This window comes from Ranitomeya imitator, chromosome 7 (genome assembly GCF_032444005.1).
Source record: "Ranitomeya imitator isolate aRanImi1 chromosome 7, aRanImi1.pri, whole genome shotgun sequence".
NCBI classification, from domain to species: Eukaryota; Metazoa; Chordata; class Amphibia; order Anura; family Dendrobatidae; genus Ranitomeya; species Ranitomeya imitator.
In genome coordinates this window covers 140,625,452-140,644,551 of record NC_091288.1, presented here as the reverse complement: position 1 = coordinate 140,644,551, position 19,100 = coordinate 140,625,452, and the positions used below count along the sequence as shown (strand labels likewise).

The following is a 19,100-nucleotide window of genomic DNA, read 5'->3' as shown; positions in this document are numbered from 1 at the left end:
ATCCTGTTCCACGTTTCTGTGTGCACGGAATGAAACTCAACTCAATGTTGTCTTGTTAAGTTAACCACTTGAAAGGTTTGATCGGTGCTTACATCTTCCCTAGATTTCATAGGCTTTCCAGCTTGTGGTGCTGTGGCTTAGTTAATTAAAGCGCCTGTCTAGTAAACAAGAGATCCCGAGTTCGAATCTCAGCAGTGCCTTGTTTTCATCATCTCAAAAAGAAACTTCCTATCTTAAAAATGGGAATTTCACTTGCATGAAACCTCAAATTTACCTTGGCTACGTCTTTACTCATAGTGCAATTGTGAGATGAAGAATGTCTTCTGTATATGGGCCAAAAAGGAAGAAAGATGGCATCAAGCATGACCACTTAAAATCAGTGGTTTTTATTTTGAAATTCCTCCTCTTTATGCATCTGACTCGCTAAGCAGGCTTTCTAAAGTATCACACCTTTTTGTCCTTTGGCTTAGTTGGTCTAAGTGCCTGTTTAGTAAACAGAAAATCTTGATTTCGAACGTCAGCAGTGGTTTTCTTTCTTCATCTCAGTTTGGGTCATTTTAGCCAAAAAAAAGGTGGACTTTTGTTCTTGTATGACATTAAACAAGTCTTTACCACAGTCAAAACATAGTGCAGTTGAGAGAAAAAAAATCTCTGCTGTCGAAACGCTTAAAAAGGAATTAGACGATATAACTTTCTTTAGAGAATAAAGGATGGCATCAAGCATTTCAAAATAAAACCAGTGGAATTACACTTCTAACTCTGCAAAGTTTGATAGCAGCTTTCTTAAAAAGGAAGATAAACTTTCAAGCTTGACGTATCTACCGCTTTGGCTAGAAATGAAAACAAAACAACCCATGCATGCAGAGCACAATGGATTAGCAGTCCATCGCCTTAACCACTCGGCCACCTCGTCTACATGGTGCACATGCGCTAAGGAGAAAAGATGTAATGATTATTTTTACGGGTCAGTGTGTTTTCGTTGAAGATATTACAGTGTCTATTCTTTACAGTTAGATTGGGGCAAACTCTTTTGGCCCTGCTGTGGCATTCCTTCAATCTGCCTATTCTGTGTCATAACTTGGAAGAAAAACAAGTACCAAATTGAAGCTGTGCTAGAAGATGGATCATTCAATTATGGAACTTCAAAACCCAAGGCCTTGTCATCGATCCAGATTCTATTGCATTTTGCAAATTGTCAATGTCGTTGAATGAATGCTATTCATAATTTACTTGGTTTCTTAATTGTCATGACTGAGAATGAAATCCTGTTCCACGTTTCTGTGTGCACGGAATGAAACTCAACTCAATGTTGTCTTGTTAAGTTAACCACTTGAAAGGTTTGATCGGTGCTTACATCTTCCCTAGATTTCATAGGCTTTCCAGCTTGTGGTGCTGTGGCTTAGTTGGTTAAAGCGCCTGTCTAGTAAACAGGAGATCCTGAGTTCGAATCTCAGCAGTGCCTTGTTTTCATCATCTCAAAAAGAAACTTCCTATCTTAAAAATGGGAATTTCACTTGCATGAAACCTCAAATTTACCTTGGCTACGTCTTTACTGATAGTGCAATTGTGAGATGAAGAATGTCTTCTGTATAAGGGCCAAAAAGGAAGAAAGATGGCATCAAGCATGACAACTTAAAACCAGTGGATTTTATTTTGAAATTCCTCCTCTTTATGCATCTGACTCGCTAAGCAGGCTTTCTAAAGTATCACACCTTTTTGTCCTTTGGCTTAGTTGGTCTAAGTGCCTGTTTAGTAAACAGAAAATCTTGATTTCGAACGTCAGCAGTGGTTTTCTTTCTTCATGTCAGTTTGGGTCATTTTAGCCAAAAAAAAGTGGACTTTTGTTCTTGTATGACATTAAACAAGTCTTTACCACAGTCATAACATAGTGCAGTTGAGAGAAAAAAAATCTCTGCTGTCGAAACGCTTAAAAAGGAATTAGACGATATAACTTTCTTTAGAGAATAAAGGATGGCATCAAGCATTTCAAAATAAAACCAGTGGAATTACACTTCTACCTCTGCAAAGTTTGATAGCAGCTTTCTTAAAAAGGAAGATAAACTTTCAAACTTGACGTATCTACCGCTTTGGCTAGAAATGAAAACAAAACAATACAACATGAAACAAGCAGATTAAACCGACGAGGATGGGATTCAAACCCATGCATGCAGAGCACAATGGATTAGCAGTCCATCGCCTTAACCACTCGGCCACCTCGTCTACATGGCGCACACGCGCTAAGGAGAAAAGATGTAATGATTATTTTTACGGGTCAGTGTGTTTTCATTGAAGATATTACAGTGTCTATTCTTTACAGTTAGATTGGGGCAAACTCTTTTGGCCCTGCTGTGGGATTCCTTCAATCTGCCTATTCTGTGTCATAACTTGGAAGAAAAACAAGTACCAAATTGAAGCTGTGCTAGAAGATGGATCATTCAATTATGGAACTTCAAAACCCAAGGCCTTGTCATCGATCCAGATTCTATTGCATTTTGCAAATTGTCAATGTCGTTGAATGAATGCTATTCATAATTTACTTGGTTTCTTAATTGTCATGACTGAGAATGAAATCCTGTTCCACGTTTCTGTGTGCACGGAATGAAACTCAACTCAATGTTGTCTTGTTAAGTTAACCACTTGAAAGGTTTGATCGGTGCTTACATCTTCCCTAGATTTCATAGGCTTTCCAGCTTGTGGTGCTGTGGCTTAGTTAATTAAAGCGCCTGTCTAGTTAACAGGAGATCCCGAGTTCGAATCTCAGCAGTGCCTTGTTTTCATCATCTCAAAAAGAAACTTCCTATCTTAAAAATGGGAATTTCACTTGCATGAAACCTCAAATTTACCTTGGCTACGTCTTTACTCATAGTGCAATTGTGAGATGAAGAATGTCTTCTGTATATGGGCCAAAAAGGAAGAAAGATGGCATCAAGCATGACCACTTAAAATCAGTGGATTTTATTTTGAAATTCCTCCTCTTTATGCATCTGACTCGCTAAGCAGGCTTTCTAAAGTATCACACCTTTTTGTCCTTTGGCTTAGTTGGTCTAAGTGCCTGTTTAGTAAACAGAAAATCTTGATTTCGAACGTCAGCAGTGGTTTTCTTTCTTCATCTCAGTTTGGGTCATTTTAGCCAAAAAAAAGGTGGACTTTTGTTCTTGTATGACATTAAACAAGTCTTTACCACAGTCAAAACATAGTGCAGTTGAGAGAAAAAAAATCTCTGCTGTCGAAACGCTTAAAAAGGAATTAGACGATATAACTTTCTTTAGAGAATAAAGGATGGCATCAAGCATTTCAAAATAAAACCAGTGGAATTACACTTCTAACTCTGCAAAGTTTGATAGCAGCTTTCTTAAAAAGGAAGATAAACTTTCAAGCTTGAAGTATCTACCGCTTTGGTTAGAAATGAAAACAAAACAACCCATGCATGCAGAGCACAATGGATTAGCAGTCCATCGCCTTAACCACTCGGCCACCTCGTCTACATGGTGCACATGCGCTAAGGAGAAAAGATGTAATGATTATTTTTACGGGTCAGTGTGTTTTCGTTGAAGATATTACAGTGTCTATTCTTTACAGTTAGATTGGGGCAAACTCTTTTGGCCCTGCTGTGGCATTCCTTCAATCTGCCTATTCTGTGTCATAACTTGGAAGAAAAACAAGTACCAAATTGAAGCTGTGCTAGAAGATGGATCATTCAATTATGGAACTTCAAAACCCAAGGCCTTGTCATCGATCCAGATTCTATTGCATTTTGCAAATTGTCAATGTCGTTGAATGAATGCTATTCATAATTTACTTGGTTTCTTAATTGTCATGACTGAGAATGAAATCCTGTTCCACGTTTCTGTGTGCACGGAATGAAACTCAACTCAATGTTGTCTTGTTAAGTTAACCACTTGAAAGGTTTGATCGGTGCTTACATCTTCCCTAGATTTCATAGGCTTTCCAGCTTGTGGTGCTGTGGCTTAGTTGGTTAAAGCGCCTGTCTAGTAAACAGGAGATCCTGAGTTCGAATCTCAGCAGTGCCTTGTTTTCATCATCTCAAAAAGAAACTTCCTATCTTAAAAATGGGAATTTCACTTGCATGAAACCTCAAATTTACCTTGGCTACGTCTTTACTGATAGTGCAATTGTGAGATGAAGAATGTCTTCTGTATAAGGGCCAAAAAGGAAGAAAGATGGCATCAAGCATGACAACTTAAAACCAGTGGATTTTATTTTGAAATTCCTCCTCTTTATGCATCTGACTCGCTAAGCAGGCTTTCTAAAGTATCACACCTTTTTGTCCTTTGGCTTAGTTGGTCTAAGTGCCTGTTTAGTAAACAGAAAATCTTGATTTCGAACGTCAGCAGTGGTTTTCTTTCTTCATGTCAGTTTGGGTCATTTTAGCCAAAAAAAAGTGGACTTTTGTTCTTGTATGACATTAAACAAGTCTTTACCACAGTCATAACATAGTGCAGTTGAGAGAAAAAAAATCTCTGCTGTCGAAACGCTTAAAAAGGAATTAGACGATATAACTTTCTTTAGAGAATAAAGGATGGCATCAAGCATTTCAAAATAAAACCAGTGGAATTACACTTCTACCTCTGCAAAGTTTGATAGCAGCTTTCTTAAAAAGGAAGATAAACTTTCAAACTTGACGTATCTACCGCTTTGGCTAGAAATGAAAACAAAACAATACAACATGAAACAAGCAGATTAAACCGACGAGGATGGGATTCAAACCCATGCATGCAGAGCACAATGGATTAGCAGTCCATCGCCTTAACCACTCGGCCACCTCGTCTACATGGCGCACACGCGCTAAGGAGAAAAGATGTAATGATTATTTTTACGGGTCAGTGTGTTTTCGTTGAAGATATTACAGTGTCTATTCTTTACAGTTAGATTGGGGCAAACTCTTTTGGCCCTGCTGTGGGATTCCTTCAATCTGCCTATTCTGTGTCATAACTTGGAAGAAAAACAAGTACCAAATTGAAGCTGTGCTAGAAGATGGATCATTCAATTATGGAACTTCAAAACCCAAGGCCTTGTCATCGATCCAGATTCTATTGCATTTTGCAAATTGTCAATGTCGTTGAATGAATGCTATTCATAATTTACTTGGTTTCTTAATTGTCATGACTGAGAATGAAATCCTGTTCCACGTTTCTGTGTGCACGGAATGAAACTCAACTCAATGTTGTCTTGTTAAGTTAACCACTTGAAAGGTTTGATCGGTGCTTACATCTTCCCTAGATTTCATAGGCTTTCCAGCTTGTGGTGCTGTGGCTTAGTTAATTAAAGCGCCTGTCTAGTTAACAGGAGATCCCGAGTTCGAATCTCAGCAGTGCCTTGTTTTCATCATCTCAAAAAGAAACTTCCTATCTTAAAAATGGGAATTTCACTTGCATGAAACCTCAAATTTACCTTGGCTACGTCTTTACTCATAGTGCAATTGTGAGATGAAGAATGTCTTCTGTATATGGGCCAAAAAGGAAGAAAGATGGCATCAAGCATGACCACTTAAAATCAGTGGATTTTATTTTGAAATTCCTCCTCTTTATGCATCTGACTCGCTAAGCAGGCTTTCTAAAGTATCACACCTTTTTGTCCTTTGGCTTAGTTGGTCTAAGTGCCTGTTTAGTAAACAGAAAATCTTGATTTCGAACGTCAGCAGTGGTTTTCTTTCTTCATCTCAGTTTGGGTCATTTTAGCCAAAAAAAAGGTGGACTTTTGTTCTTGTATGACATTAAACAAGTCTTTACCACAGTCAAAACATAGTGCAGTTGAGAGAAAAAAAATCTCTGCTGTCGAAACGCTTAAAAAGGAATTAGACGATATAACTTTCTTTAGAGAATAAAGGATGGCATCAAGCATTTCAAAATAAAACCAGTGGAATTACACTTCTAACTCTGCAAAGTTTGATAGCAGCTTTCTTAAAAAGGAAGATAAACTTTCAAGCTTGACGTATCTACCGCTTTGGCTAGAAATGAAAACAAAACAACCCATGCATGCAGAGCACAATGGATTAGCAGTCCATCGCCTTAACCACTCGGCCACCTCGTCTACATGGTGCACATGCGCTAAGGAGAAAAGATGTAATGATTATTTTTACGGGTCAGTGTGTTTTCGTTGAAGATATTACAGTGTCTATTCTTTACAGTTAGATTGGGGCAAACTCTTTTGGCCCTGCTGTGGCATTCCTTCAATCTGCCTATTCTGTGTCATAACTTGGAAGAAAAACAAGTACCAAATTGAAGCTGTGCTAGAAGATGGATCATTCAATTATGGAACTTCAAAACCCAAGGCCTTGTCATCGATCCAGATTCTATTGCATTTTGCAAATTGTCAATGTCGTTGAATGAATGCTATTCATAATTTACTTGGTTTCTTAATTGTCATGACTGAGAATGAAATCCTGTTCCACGTTTCTGTGTGCACGGAATGAAACTCAACTCAATGTTGTCTTGTTAAGTTAACCACTTGAAAGGTTTGATCGGTGCTTACATCTTCCCTAGATTTCATAGGCTTTCCAGCTTGTGGTGCTGTGGCTTAGTTGGTTAAAGCGCCTGTCTAGTAAACAGGAGATCCTGAGTTCGAATCTCAGCAGTGCCTTGTTTTCATCATCTCAAAAAGAAACTTCCTATCTTAAAAATGGGAATTTCACTTGCATGAAACCTCAAATTTACCTTGGCTACGTCTTTACTGATAGTGCAATTGTGAGATGAAGAATGTCTTCTGTATAAGGGCCAAAAAGGAAGAAAGATGGCATCAAGCATGACAACTTAAAACCAGTGGATTTTATTTTGAAATTCTTCCTCTTTATGCATCTGACTCGCTAAGCAGGCTTTCTAAAGTATCACACCTTTTTGTCCTTTGGCTTAGTTGGTCTAAGTGCCTGTTTAGTAAACAGAAAATCTTGATTTCGAACGTCAGCAGTGGTTTTCTTTCTTCATGTCAGTTTGGGTCATTTTAGCCAAAAAAAAGTGGACTTTTGTTCTTGTATGACATTAAACAAGTCTTTACCACAGTCATAACATAGTGCAGTTGAGAGAAAAAAAATCTCTGCTGTCGAAACGCTTAAAAAGGAATTAGACGATATAACTTTCTTTAGAGAATAAAGGATGGCATCAAGCATTTCAAAATAAAACCAGTGGAATTACACTTCTACCTCTGCAAAGTTTGATAGCAGCTTTCTTAAAAAGGAAGATAAACTTTCAAACTTGACGTATCTACCGCTTTGGCTAGAAATGAAAACAAAACAATACAAAATGAAACAAGCAGATTAAACCGACGAGGATGGGATTCAAACCCATGCATGCACAGCACAATGGATTAGCAGTCCATCGCCTTAACCACTCGGCCACCTCGTCTACATGGCGCACATGCGCTAAGGAGAAAAGATGTAATGATTATTTTTACGGGTCAGTGTGTTTTCGTTGAAGATATTACAGTGTCTATTCTTTACAGTTAGATTGGGGCAAACTCTTTTGGCCCTGCTGTGGCATTCCTTCAATCTGCCTATTCTGTGTCATAACTTGGAAGAAAAACAAGTACCAAATTGAAGCTGTGCTAGAAGATGGATCATTCAATTATGGAACTTCAAAACCCAAGGCCTTGTCATCGATCCAGATTCTATTGCATTTTGCAAATTGTCAATGTCGTTGAATGAATGCTATTCATAATTTACTTGGTTTCTTAATTGTCATGACTGAGAATGAAATCCTGTTCCACGTTTCTGTGTGCACGGAATGAAACTCAACTCAATGTTGTCTTGTTAAGTTAACCACTTGAAAGGTTTGATCGGTGCTTACATCTTCCCTAGATTTCATAGGCTTTCCAGCTTGTGGTGCTGTGGCTTAGTTGGTTAAAGCGCCTGTCTAGTTAACAGGAGATCCCGAGTTCGAATCTCAGCAGTGCCTTGTTTTCATCATCTCAAAAAGAAACTTCCTATCTTAAAAATGGGAATTTCACTTGCATGAAACCTCAAATTTACCTTGGCTACGTCTTTACTCATAGTGCAATTGTGAGATGAAGAATGTCTTCTGTATAAGGGCCAAAAAGGAAGAAAGATGGCATCAAGCATGACAACTTAAAACCAGTGGATTTTATTTTGAAATTCCTCCTCTTTATGCATCTGACTCGCTAAGCAGGCTTTCTAAAGTATCACACCTTTTTGTCCTTTGGCTTAGTTGGTCTAAGTGCCTGTTTAGTAAACAGAAAATCTTGATTTCGAACGTCAGCAGTGGTTTTCTTTCTTCATGTCAGTTTGGGTCATTTTAGCCAAAAAAAAGTGGACTTTTGTTCTTGTATGACATTAAACAAGTCTTTACCACAGTCATAACATAGTGCAGTTGAGAGAAAAAAAATCTCTGCTGTCGAAACGCTTAAAAAGGAATTAGACGATATAACTTTCTTTAGAGAATAAAGGATGGCATCAAGCATTTCAAAATAAAACCAGTGGAATTACACTTCTACCTCTGCAAAGTTTGATAGCAGCTTTCTTAAAAAGGAAGATAAACTTTCAAACTTGACGTATCTACCGCTTTGGCTAGAAATGAAAACAAAACAATACAAAATGAAACAAGCAGATTAAACCGACGAGGATGGGATTCAAACCCATGCATGCACAGCACAATGGATTAGCAGTCCATCGCCTTAACCACTCGGCCACCTCGTCTACATGGCGCACATGCGCTAAGGAGAAAAGATGTAATGATTATTTTTACGGGTCAGTGTGTTTTCGTTGAAGATATTACAGTGTCTATTCTTTACAGTTAGATTGGGGCAAACTCTTTTGGCCCTGCTGTGGCATTCCTTCAATCTGCCTATTCTGTGTCATAACTTGGAAGAAAAACAAGTACCAAATTGAAGCTGTGCTAGAAGATGGATCATTCAATTATGGAACTTCAAAACCCAAGGCCTTGTCATCGATCCAGATTCTATTGCATTTTGCAAATTGTCAATGTCGTTGAATGAATGCTATTCATAATTTACTTGGTTTCTTAATTGTCATGACTGAGAATGAAATCCTGTTCCACGTTTCTGTGTGCACGGAATGAAACTCAACTCAATGTTGTCTTGTTAAGTTAACCACTTGAAAGGTTTGATCGGTGCTTACATCTTCCCTAGATTTCATAGGCTTTCCAGCTTGTGGTGCTGTGGCTTAGTTGGTTAAAGCGCCTGTCTAGTTAACAGGAGATCCCGAGTTCGAATCTCAGCAGTGCCTTGTTTTCATCATCTCAAAAAGAAACTTCCTATCTTAAAAATGGGAATTTCACTTGCATGAAACCTCAAATTTACCTTGGCTACGTCTTTACTCATAGTGCAATTGTGAGATGAAGAATGTCTTCTGTATAAGGGCCAAAAAGGAAGAAAGATGGCATCAAGCATGACAACTTAAAACCAGTGGATTTTATTTTGAAATTCCTCCTCTTTATGCATCTGACTCGCTAAGCAGGCTTTCTAAAGTATCACACCTTTTTGTCCTTTGGCTTAGTTGGTCTAAGTGCCTGTTTAGTAAACAGAAAATCTTGATTTCGAACGTCAGCAGTGGTTTTCTTTCTTCATGTCAGTTTGGGTCATTTTAGCCAAAAAAAAGTGGACTTTTGTTCTTGTATGACATTAAACAAGTCTTTACCACAGTCATAACATAGTGCAGTTGAGAGAAAAAAAATCTCTGCTGTCGAAACGCTTAAAAAGGAATTAGACGATATAACTTTCTTTAGAGAATAAAGGATGGCATCAAGCATTTCAAAATAAAACCAGTGGAATTACACTTCTACCTCTGCAAAGTTTGATAGCAGCTTTCTTAAAAAGGAAGATAAACTTTCAAACTTGACGTATCTACCGCTTTGGCTAGAAATGAAAACAAAACAATACAAAATGAAACAAGCAGATTAAACCGACGAGGATGGGATTCAAACCCATGCATGCACAGCACAATGGATTAGCAGTCCATCGCCTTAACCACTCGGCCACCTCGTCTACATGGCGCACATGCGCTAAGGAGAAAAGATGTAATGATTATTTTTACGGGTCAGTGTGTTTTCGTTGAAGATATTACAGTGTCTATTCTTTACAGTTAGATTGGGGCAAACTCTTTTGGCCCTGCTGTGGCATTCCTTCAATCTGCCTATTCTGTGTCATAACTTGGAAGAAAAACAAGTACCAAATTGAAGCTGTGCTAGAAGATGGATCATTCAATTATGGAACTTCAAAACCCAAGGCCTTGTCATCGATCCAGATTCTATTGCATTTTGCAAATTGTCAATGTCGTTGAATGAATGCTATTCATAATTTACTTGGTTTCTTAATTGTCATGACTGAGAATGAAATCCTGTTCCACGTTTCTGTGTGCACGGAATGAAACTCAACTCAATGTTGTCTTGTTAAGTTAACCACTTGAAAGGTTTGATCGGTGCTTACATCTTCCCTAGATTTCATAGGCTTTCCAGCTTGTGGTGCTGTGGCTTAGTTGGTTAAAGCGCCTGTCTAGTTAACAGGAGATCCCGAGTTCGAATCTCAGCAGTGCCTTGTTTTCATCATCTCAAAAAGAAACTTCCTATCTTAAAAATGGGAATTTCACTTGCATGAAACCTCAAATTTACCTTGGCTACGTCTTTACTCATAGTGCAATTGTGAGATGAAGAATGTCTTCTGTATATGGGCCAAAAAGGAAGAAAGATGGCATCAAGCATGACCACTTAAAATCAGTGGATTTTATTTTGAAATTCCTCCTCTTTATGCATCTGACTCGCTAAGCAGGCTTTCTAAAGTATCACACCTTTTTGTCCTTTGGCTTAGTTGGTCTAAGTGCCTGTTTAGTAAACAGAAAATCTTGATTTCGAACGTCAGCAGTGGTTTTCTTTCTTCATCTCAGTTTGGGTCATTTTAGCCAAAAAAAAGGTGGACTTTTGTTCTTGTATGACATTAAACAAGTCTTTACCACAGTCAAAACATAGTGCAGTTGAGAGAAAAAAAATCTCTGCTGTCGAAACGCTTAAAAAGGAATTAGACGATATAACTTTCTTTAGAGAATAAAGGATGGCATCAAGCATTTCAAAATAAAACCAGTGGAATTACACTTCTAACTCTGCAAAGTTTGATAGCAGCTTTCTTAAAAAGGAAGATAAACTTTCAAGCTTGACGTATCCACAGCTTTGGCTAGAAATGAAAACAAAACAACCCATGCATGCAGAGCACAATGGATTAGCAGTCCATCGCCTTAACCACTCGGCCACCTCGTCTACATGGTGCACATGCGCTAAGGAGAAAAGATGTAATGATTATTTTTACGGGTCAGTGTGTTTTCGTTGAAGATATTACAGTGTCTATTCTTTACAGTTAGATTGGGGCAAACTCTTTTGGCCCTGCTGTGGCATTCCTTCAATCTGCCTATTCTGTGTCATAACTTGGAAGAAAAACAAGTACCAAATTGAAGCTGTGCTAGAAGATGGATCATTCAATTATGGAACTTCAAAACCCAAGGCCTTGTCATCGATCCAGATTCTATTGCATTTTGCAAATTGTCAATGTCGTTGAATGAATGCTATTCATAATTTACTTGGTTTCTTAATTGTCATGACTGAGAATGAAATCCTGTTCCACGTTTCTGTGTGCACGGAATGAAACTCAACTCAATGTTGTCTTGTTAAGTTAACCACTTGAAAGGTTTGATCGGTGCTTACATCTTCCCTAGATTTCATAGGCTTTCCAGCTTGTGGTGCTGTGGCTTAGTTGGTTAAAGCGCCTGTCTAGTAAACAGGAGATCCTGAGTTCGAATCTCAGCAGTGCCTTGTTTTCATCATCTCAAAAAGAAACTTCCTATCTTAAAAATGGGAATTTCACTTGCATGAAACCTCAAATTTACCTTGGCTACGTCTTTACTCATAGTGCAATTGTGAGATGAAGAATGTCTTCTGTATATGGGCCAAAAAGGAAGAAAGATGGCATCAATCATGACCACTTAAAATCAGTGGATTTTATTTTGAAATTCCTCCTCTTTATGCATCTGACTCGCTAAGCAGGCTTTCTAAAGTATCACACCTTTTTGTCCTTTGGCTTAGTTGGTCTAAGCGCCTGTTTAGTAAACAGAAAATCTTGATTTCGAACGTCAGCAGTGGTTTTCTTTCTTCATCTCAGTTTGGGTCATTTTAGCCAAAAAAAAGTGGACTTTTGTTCTTGTATGACATTAAACAAGCCTTTACCACAGTCATAACATAGTGCAGTTGAGAGAAAAAAAATCTATGCTGTCGAAACGCTTAAAAAGGAATTAGACGATATAACTTTCTTTAGAGAATAAAGGATGGCATCAAGCATTTCAAAATAAAACCAGTGGAATTATACTTCTAAGTCTGCAAAGTTTGACAGCAGCTTTCTTAAAAAGGAAGATAAACTTTCAAGCTTGACGTATCTACCGCTTTGGCTAGAAATGAAAACAAAACAATACAACATGAAACAAGCAGATTAAACCGACGAGGATGGGATTCAAACCCATGCATGCAGAGCACAATGGATTAGCAGTCCATCGCCTTAACCACTCGGCCACCTCGTCTACATGGCACACATGCGCTAAGGAGAAAAGATGTAATGATTATTTTTACGGGTCAGTGTGTTTTCGTTGAAGATATTACAGTGTCTATTCTTTACAGTTAGATTGGGGCAAACTCTTTTGGCCCTGCTGTGGCATTCCTTCAATCTGCCTATTCTGTGTCATAACTTGGAAGAAAAACAAGTACCAAATTGAAGCTGTGCTAGAAGATGGATCATTCAATTATGGAACTTCAAAACCCAAGGCCTTGTCATCGATCCAGATTCTATTGCATTTTGCAAATTGTCAATGTCGTTGAATGAATGCTATTCATAATTTACTTGGTTTCTTAATTGTCATGACTGAGAATGAAATCCTGTTCCACGTTTCTGTGTGCACGGAATGAAACTCAACTCAATGTTGTCTTGTTAAAGGGAACCTGTCACCTGAATTTGGCGGGACTGGTTTTGGGTCATATGGGCGGAGTTTTCGGGTGTTTGATTCACCCTTTCCTTACCCGCTGGCTGCATGCTGGCTGCAATATTGGATTGAAGTTCATTCTCTGTCCTCCGTAGTACATGCCTGCACAAGGCAAGATTGCTTTGCGCAGGCGTGTACTATGGAGGACAGAGAATGAACTTCAATCCAATATTGCAGCCAGCATGCAGCCAGCGGGTAAAGAAAGGGTGAATCAAACACCCGAAAACTCCGCCCATATGACCCAAAACCAGTCCCGCCAAATTCAGGTGACAGAGTCCCTTTAAGTTAACCACTTGAAAGGTTTGATCGGTGCTTACATCTTCCCTAGATTTCATAGGCTTTCCAGCTTGTGGTGCTGTGGCTTAGTTGGTTAAAGCGCCTGTCTAGTAAACAGGAGATCCTGAGTTCGAATCTCAGCAGTGCCTTGTTTTCATCATCTCAAAAAGAAACTTCCTATCTTAAAAATGGGAATTACACTTGCATGAAACCTCAAATTTACCTTGGCTACGTCTTTACTCATAGTGCAATTGTGAGATGAAGAATGTCTTCTGTATATGAGCCAAAAAGGAAGAAAGATGGCATCAATCATGACCACTTAAAATCAGTGGATTTTATTTTGAAATTCCTCCTCTTTATGCATCTGACTTGCTAAGCAGGCTTTCTAAAGTATCACACCTTTTTGTCCTTTGGCTTAGTTGGTCTAAGCGCCTGTTTAGTAAACAGAAAATCTTGATTTCGAACGTCAGCAGTGGTTTTCTTTCTTCATCTCAGTTTGGGTCATTTTAGCCAAAAAAAAGTGGACTTTTGTTCTTGTATGACATTAAACAAGTCTTTACCACAGTCATAACATAGTGCAGTTGAGAGAAAAATAATCTCTGCTGTCGAAACGCTTAAAAAGGAATTAGACGATATAACTTTCTTTAGAGAATAAAGGATGGCATCAAGCATTTCAAAATAAAACCAGTGGAATTACACTTCTAACTCTGCAAAGTTTGATAGCAGCTTTCTTAAAGAGGAAGATAAACTTTCGAGCTTGACGTATCTACCGCTTTGGCTAGAAATGAAAACAAAACAATACAACATGAAACAAGCAGATTAAACCGACGAGGATGGGATTCAAACCCATGCATGCAGAGCACAATGGATTAGCAGTCCATCGCCTTAACCACTCGGCCACCTCGTCTACATGGCGCACATGCGCTAAGGAGAAAAGATGTAATGATTATTTTTACGGGTCAGTGTGTTTTCGTTGAAGATATTACAGTGTCTATTCTTTACAGTTAGATTGGGGCAAACTCTTTTGGGCCTGCTGTGGCATTCCTTCAATCTGCCTATTCTGTGTCATAACTTGGAAGAAAAACAAGTACCAAATTGAAGCTGTGCTAGAAGATGGATCATTCAATTATGGAACTTCAAAACCCAAGGCCTTGTCATCGATCCAGATTCTATTGCATTTTGCAAATTGTCAATGTCGTTGAATGAATGCTATTCATAATTTACTTGGTTTCTTAATTGTCATGACTGAGAATGAAATCCTGTTCCACGTTTCTGTGTGCACGGAATGAAACTCAACTCAATGTTGTCTTGTTAAAGGGAACCTGTCACCTGAATTTGGCGGGACTGGTTTTGGGTCATATGGGCGGAGTTTTCGGGTGTTTGATTCACCCTTTCCTTACCCGCTGGCTGCATGCTGGCTGCAATATTGGATTGAAGTTCATTCTCTGTCCTCCGTAGTACATGCCTGCACAAGGCAAGATTGCTTTGCGCAGGCGTGTACTATGGAGGACAGAGAATGAACTTCAATCCAATATTGCAGCCAGCATGCAGCCAGCGGGTAAAGAAAGGGTGAATCAAACACCCGAAAACTCCGCCCATATGACCCAAAACCAGTCCCGCCAAATTCAGGTGACAGAGTCCCTTTAAGTTAACCACTTGAAAGGTTTGATCGGTGCTTACATCTTCCCTAGATTTCATAGGCTTTCCAGCTTGTGGTGCTGTGGCTTAGTTGGTTAAAGCGCCTGTCTAGTAAACAGGAGATCCTGAGTTCGAATCTCAGCAGTGCCTTGTTTTCATCATCTCAAAAAGAAACTTCCTATCTTAAAAATGGGAATTTCACTTGCATGAAACCTCAAATTTACCTTGGCTACGTCTTTACTCATAGTGCAATTGTGAGATGAAGAATGTCTTCTGTATATGGGCCAAAAAGGAAGAAAGATGGTATCAATCATGACCACTTAAAATCAGTGGATTTTATTTTGAAATTCCTCCTCTTTATGCATCTGACTCGCTAAGCAGGCTTTCTAAAGTATCACACCTTTTTGTCCTTTGGCTTAGTTGGTCTAAGCGCCTGTTTAGTAAACAGAAAATCTTGATTTCGAACGTCAGCAGTGGTTTTCTTTCTTCATCTCAGTTTGGGTCATTTTAGCCAAAAAAAAGTGGACTTTTGTTCTTGTATGACATTAAACAAGTCTTTACCACAGTCATAACATAGTGCAGTTGAGAGAAAAAAAATCTCTGCTGTCGAAACGCTTAAAAAGGAATTAGACGATATAACTTTCTTTAGAGAATAAAGGATGGCATCAAGCATTTCAAAATAAAACCAGTGGAATTACACTTCTAACTCTGCAAAGTTTGATAGCAGCTTTCTTAAAGAGGAAGATAAACTTTCGAGCTTGACGTATCTACCGCTTTGGCTAGAAATGAAAACAAAACAATACAACATGAAACAAGCAGATTAAACCGACGAGGATGGGATTCAAACCCATGCATGCAGAGCACAATGGATTAGCAGTCCATCGCCTTAACCACTCGGCCACCTCGTCTACATGGCACACATGCGCTAAGGAGAAAAGATGTAATGATTATTTTTATGGGTCAGTGTGTTTTCGTTGAAGATATTACAGTGTCTATTCTTTACAGTTAGATTGGGGCAAACTCTTTTGGCCCTGCTGTGGCATTCCTTCAATCTGCCTATTCTGTGTCATAACTTGGAAGAAAAACAAGTACCAAATTGAAGCTGTGCTAGAAGATGGATCATTCAATTATGGAACTTCAAAAGCCAAGGCCTTGTCATCGATCCAGATTCTATTGCATTTTGCAAATTGTCAATGTCGTTGAATGAATGCTATTCATAATTTACTTGGTTTCTTAATTGTCTTGACTGAGAATGAAATCCTGTTCCACGTTTCTGTGTGCACGGAATGAAACTCAACTCAATGTTGTCTTGTTAAGTTAACCACTTGAAAGGTTTGATCGGTGCTTACATCTTCCCTAGATTTCATAGGCTTTCCAGCTTGTGGTGCTGTGGCTTAGTTGGTTAAAGCGCCTGTCTAGTAAACAGGAGATCCTGAGTTCGAATCTCCGCAGTGCCTTGTTTTCATCATCTCAATAAGAAACTTCCTATCTTAAAAATGAGAATTTCACTTGCATGAAACCTCAAAGTTACCTTGGCTACCTCTTTACTGATAGTGCAATTGTGAGATGAAGAATGTCTTCTGTATATGGGCCAAAAAGGAAGAAAGATGGCATCAAGCATGACCACTTAAAATCAGTGGATTTTATTTTGAAATTCCTCCTCTTTATGCATCTGACTCGCTAAGCAGGCTTTCTAAAGTATCACACCTTTTTGTCCTTTGGCTTAGTTGGTCTAAGCGCCTGTTTAGTAAACAGAAAATCTTGATTTCGAACGTCAGCAGTGGTTTTCTTTCTTCATCTCAGTTTGGGTCATTTTAGCCAAAAAAAAGTGGACTTTTGTTCTTGTATGACATTAAACAAGTCTTTACCACAGTCATAACATAGTGCAGTTGAGAGAAAAAAAATTTCTGCTGTCGAAACGCTTAAAAAGGAATTAGACGATATAACTTTCTTTAGAGAATAAAGGATGGCATCAAGCATTTCAAAATAAAACCAGTGGAATTACACTTCTAACTCTGCAAAGTTTGATAGCAGCTTTCTTAAAAAGGAAGATAAACTTTCAAGCTTGTCGTATCTACCGCTTTGGCTAGAAATGAAAACAACATGAAACAAGCAGATTAAACCGACGAGGATGGGATTCAAACCCATGCAAGCAGAGCACAATAGATTAGCAGTCCATCAGCCTTAAACACTCGGCCACCTCGTCTACATGGCGCACATGCGCTAAGGAGAAAAGATGTAATGATTATTTTTACGGGTCAGTGTGTTTTCGTTGAAGATATTACAGTGTCTATTCTTTACAGTTAGATTGGGGCAAACTCTTTTGGCCCTGCTGTGGCATTCCTTCAATCTGCCTATTCTGTGTCATAACTTGGAAGAAAAACAAGTACCAAATTGAAGCTGTGCTAGAAGATGGATCATTCAATTATGGAACTTCAAAACCCAAGGCCTTGTCATCGATCCAGATTCTATTGCATTTTGCAAATTGTCAATGTCGTTGAATGAATGCTATTCATAATTTACTTGGTTTCTTAATTGTCATGACTGAGAATGAAATCCTGTTCCACGTTTCTGTGTGCACGGAATGAAACTCAACTCAATGTTGTCTTGGTAAGTTAACCACTTGAAAGGTTTGATCGGTGCTTACATCTTCCCTAGATTTCATAGGCTTTCCAGCTTGTGGTGCTGTGGCTTAGTTGGTTAAAGCGCCTGTCTAGTAAACAGGAGATCCTGAGTTCGAATCTCCGCAGTGCCTTGTTTTCATCATCTCAATAAGAAACTTCATATCTTAAAAATGAGAATTTCACTTGCATGAAACCTCAAAGTTACCTTGGCTACCTCTTTACTGATAGTGCAATTGTGAGATGAAGAATGTCTTCTGTATATGGGCCAAAAAGGAAGAAAGATGGCATCAAGCATGACCACTTAAAATCAGTGGATTTTATTTTGAAATTCCTCCTCTTTATGCATCTGACTCGCTAAGCAGGCTTTCTAAAGTATCACACCTTTTTGTCCTTTGGCTTAGTTGGTCTAAGCGCCTGTTTAGTAAACAGAAAATCTTGATTTCGAACGTCAGCAGTGGTTTTCTTTCTTCATCTCAGTTTGGGTCATTTTAGCCAAAAAAAAGTGGACTTTTGTTCTTGTATGACATTAAACAAGTCTTTACCACAGTCATAACATAGTGCAGTTGAGAGAAAAAAAATTTCTGCTGTCGAAACGCTTAAAAAGGAATTAGACGATATAACTTTCTTTAGAGAATAAAGGATGGCATCAAGCATTTCAAAATAAAACCAGTGGAATTACACTTCTAACTCTGCAAAGTTTGATAGCAGCTTTCTTAAAAAGGAAGATAAACTTTCAAGCTTGTCGTATCTACCGCTTTGGCTAGAAATGAAAACAACATGAAACAAGCAGATTAAACCAACGAGGATGGGATTCAAACCCATGCAAGCAGAGCACAATAGATTAGCAGTCCATCAGCCTTAACCACTCGGCCACCTTGTCTACATGGCGCACATGCACTAAGGAGAAAAGATGTAATGATTATTTTTACGGGTCAGTGTGTTTTCGTTGAAGATATTACAGTGTCTATTCTTTACAGTTAGATTGGGGCAAACTCTTTTGGCCCTGCTGTGGCATTCCTTCAATCTGCCTATTCTGTGTCATAACTTGGAAGAAAAACAAGTACCAAATTGAAGCTGTGCTAGAAGATGGATCATTCAATTATGGAACTTCAAAACCCAAGGCCTTGTCATCGATCCAGATTCTATTGCATTTTGCAAATTGTCAATGTCGTTGAATGAATGCTATTCATAATTTACTTGGTTTCTTAATTGTCTTGACTGAGAATGAAATCCTGTTCCACGTTTCTGTGTGCACGGAATGAAACTCAACTCAATGTTGTCTTGTTAAGTTAACCACTTGAAAGGTTTGATCGGTGCTTACATCTTCCCTAGATTTCATAGTCTTTCCAGCTTGTGGTGCTGTGGCTTAGTTGGTTAAAGCGCCTGTCTAGTAAACAGGAGATCCTGAGTTCGAATCTCCGCAGTGCCTTGTTTTCATCATCTCAATAAGAAACTTCCTATCTTAAAAATGAGAATTTCACTTGCATGAAACCTCAAAGTTACCTTGGCTACCTCTTTACTGATAGTGCAATTGTGAGATGAAGAATGTCTTCTGTATATGGGCC

At 38.6% G+C, this 19,100-nt stretch overlaps 6 non-coding genes across 6 annotated transcripts; all 6 read left to right on the top strand.

The window, feature by feature from the left end:
- The first annotated feature begins 1,388 nt into the window (after positions 1 to 1,388).
- On the top strand, positions 1,389 to 1,462 carry TRNAT-AGU (transfer RNA threonine (anticodon AGU)). Its single transcript has one exon. It is a non-coding gene; the product is annotated as a tRNA-Thr (tRNA).
- Positions 1,463 to 3,957: 2,495 nt separating this feature from the next.
- On the top strand, positions 3,958 to 4,031 carry TRNAT-AGU (transfer RNA threonine (anticodon AGU)). The gene has a single exon. It is a non-coding gene; the product is annotated as a tRNA-Thr (tRNA).
- Positions 4,032 to 6,526: 2,495 nt separating this feature from the next.
- Positions 6,527 to 6,600, top strand: TRNAT-AGU (transfer RNA threonine (anticodon AGU)). Its single transcript has one exon. It is a non-coding gene; the product is annotated as a tRNA-Thr (tRNA).
- Positions 6,601 to 11,709: 5,109 nt separating this feature from the next.
- On the top strand, positions 11,710 to 11,783 carry TRNAT-AGU (transfer RNA threonine (anticodon AGU)). The gene has a single exon. It is a non-coding gene; the product is annotated as a tRNA-Thr (tRNA).
- A 1,565-nt stretch (positions 11,784 to 13,348) lies between these two features.
- On the top strand, positions 13,349 to 13,422 carry TRNAT-AGU (transfer RNA threonine (anticodon AGU)). Its single transcript has one exon. It is a non-coding gene; the product is annotated as a tRNA-Thr (tRNA).
- A 1,565-nt stretch (positions 13,423 to 14,987) lies between these two features.
- On the top strand, positions 14,988 to 15,061 carry TRNAT-AGU (transfer RNA threonine (anticodon AGU)). Its single transcript has one exon. It is a non-coding gene; the product is annotated as a tRNA-Thr (tRNA).
- Positions 15,062 to 19,100: the final 4,039 nt, after the last annotated feature.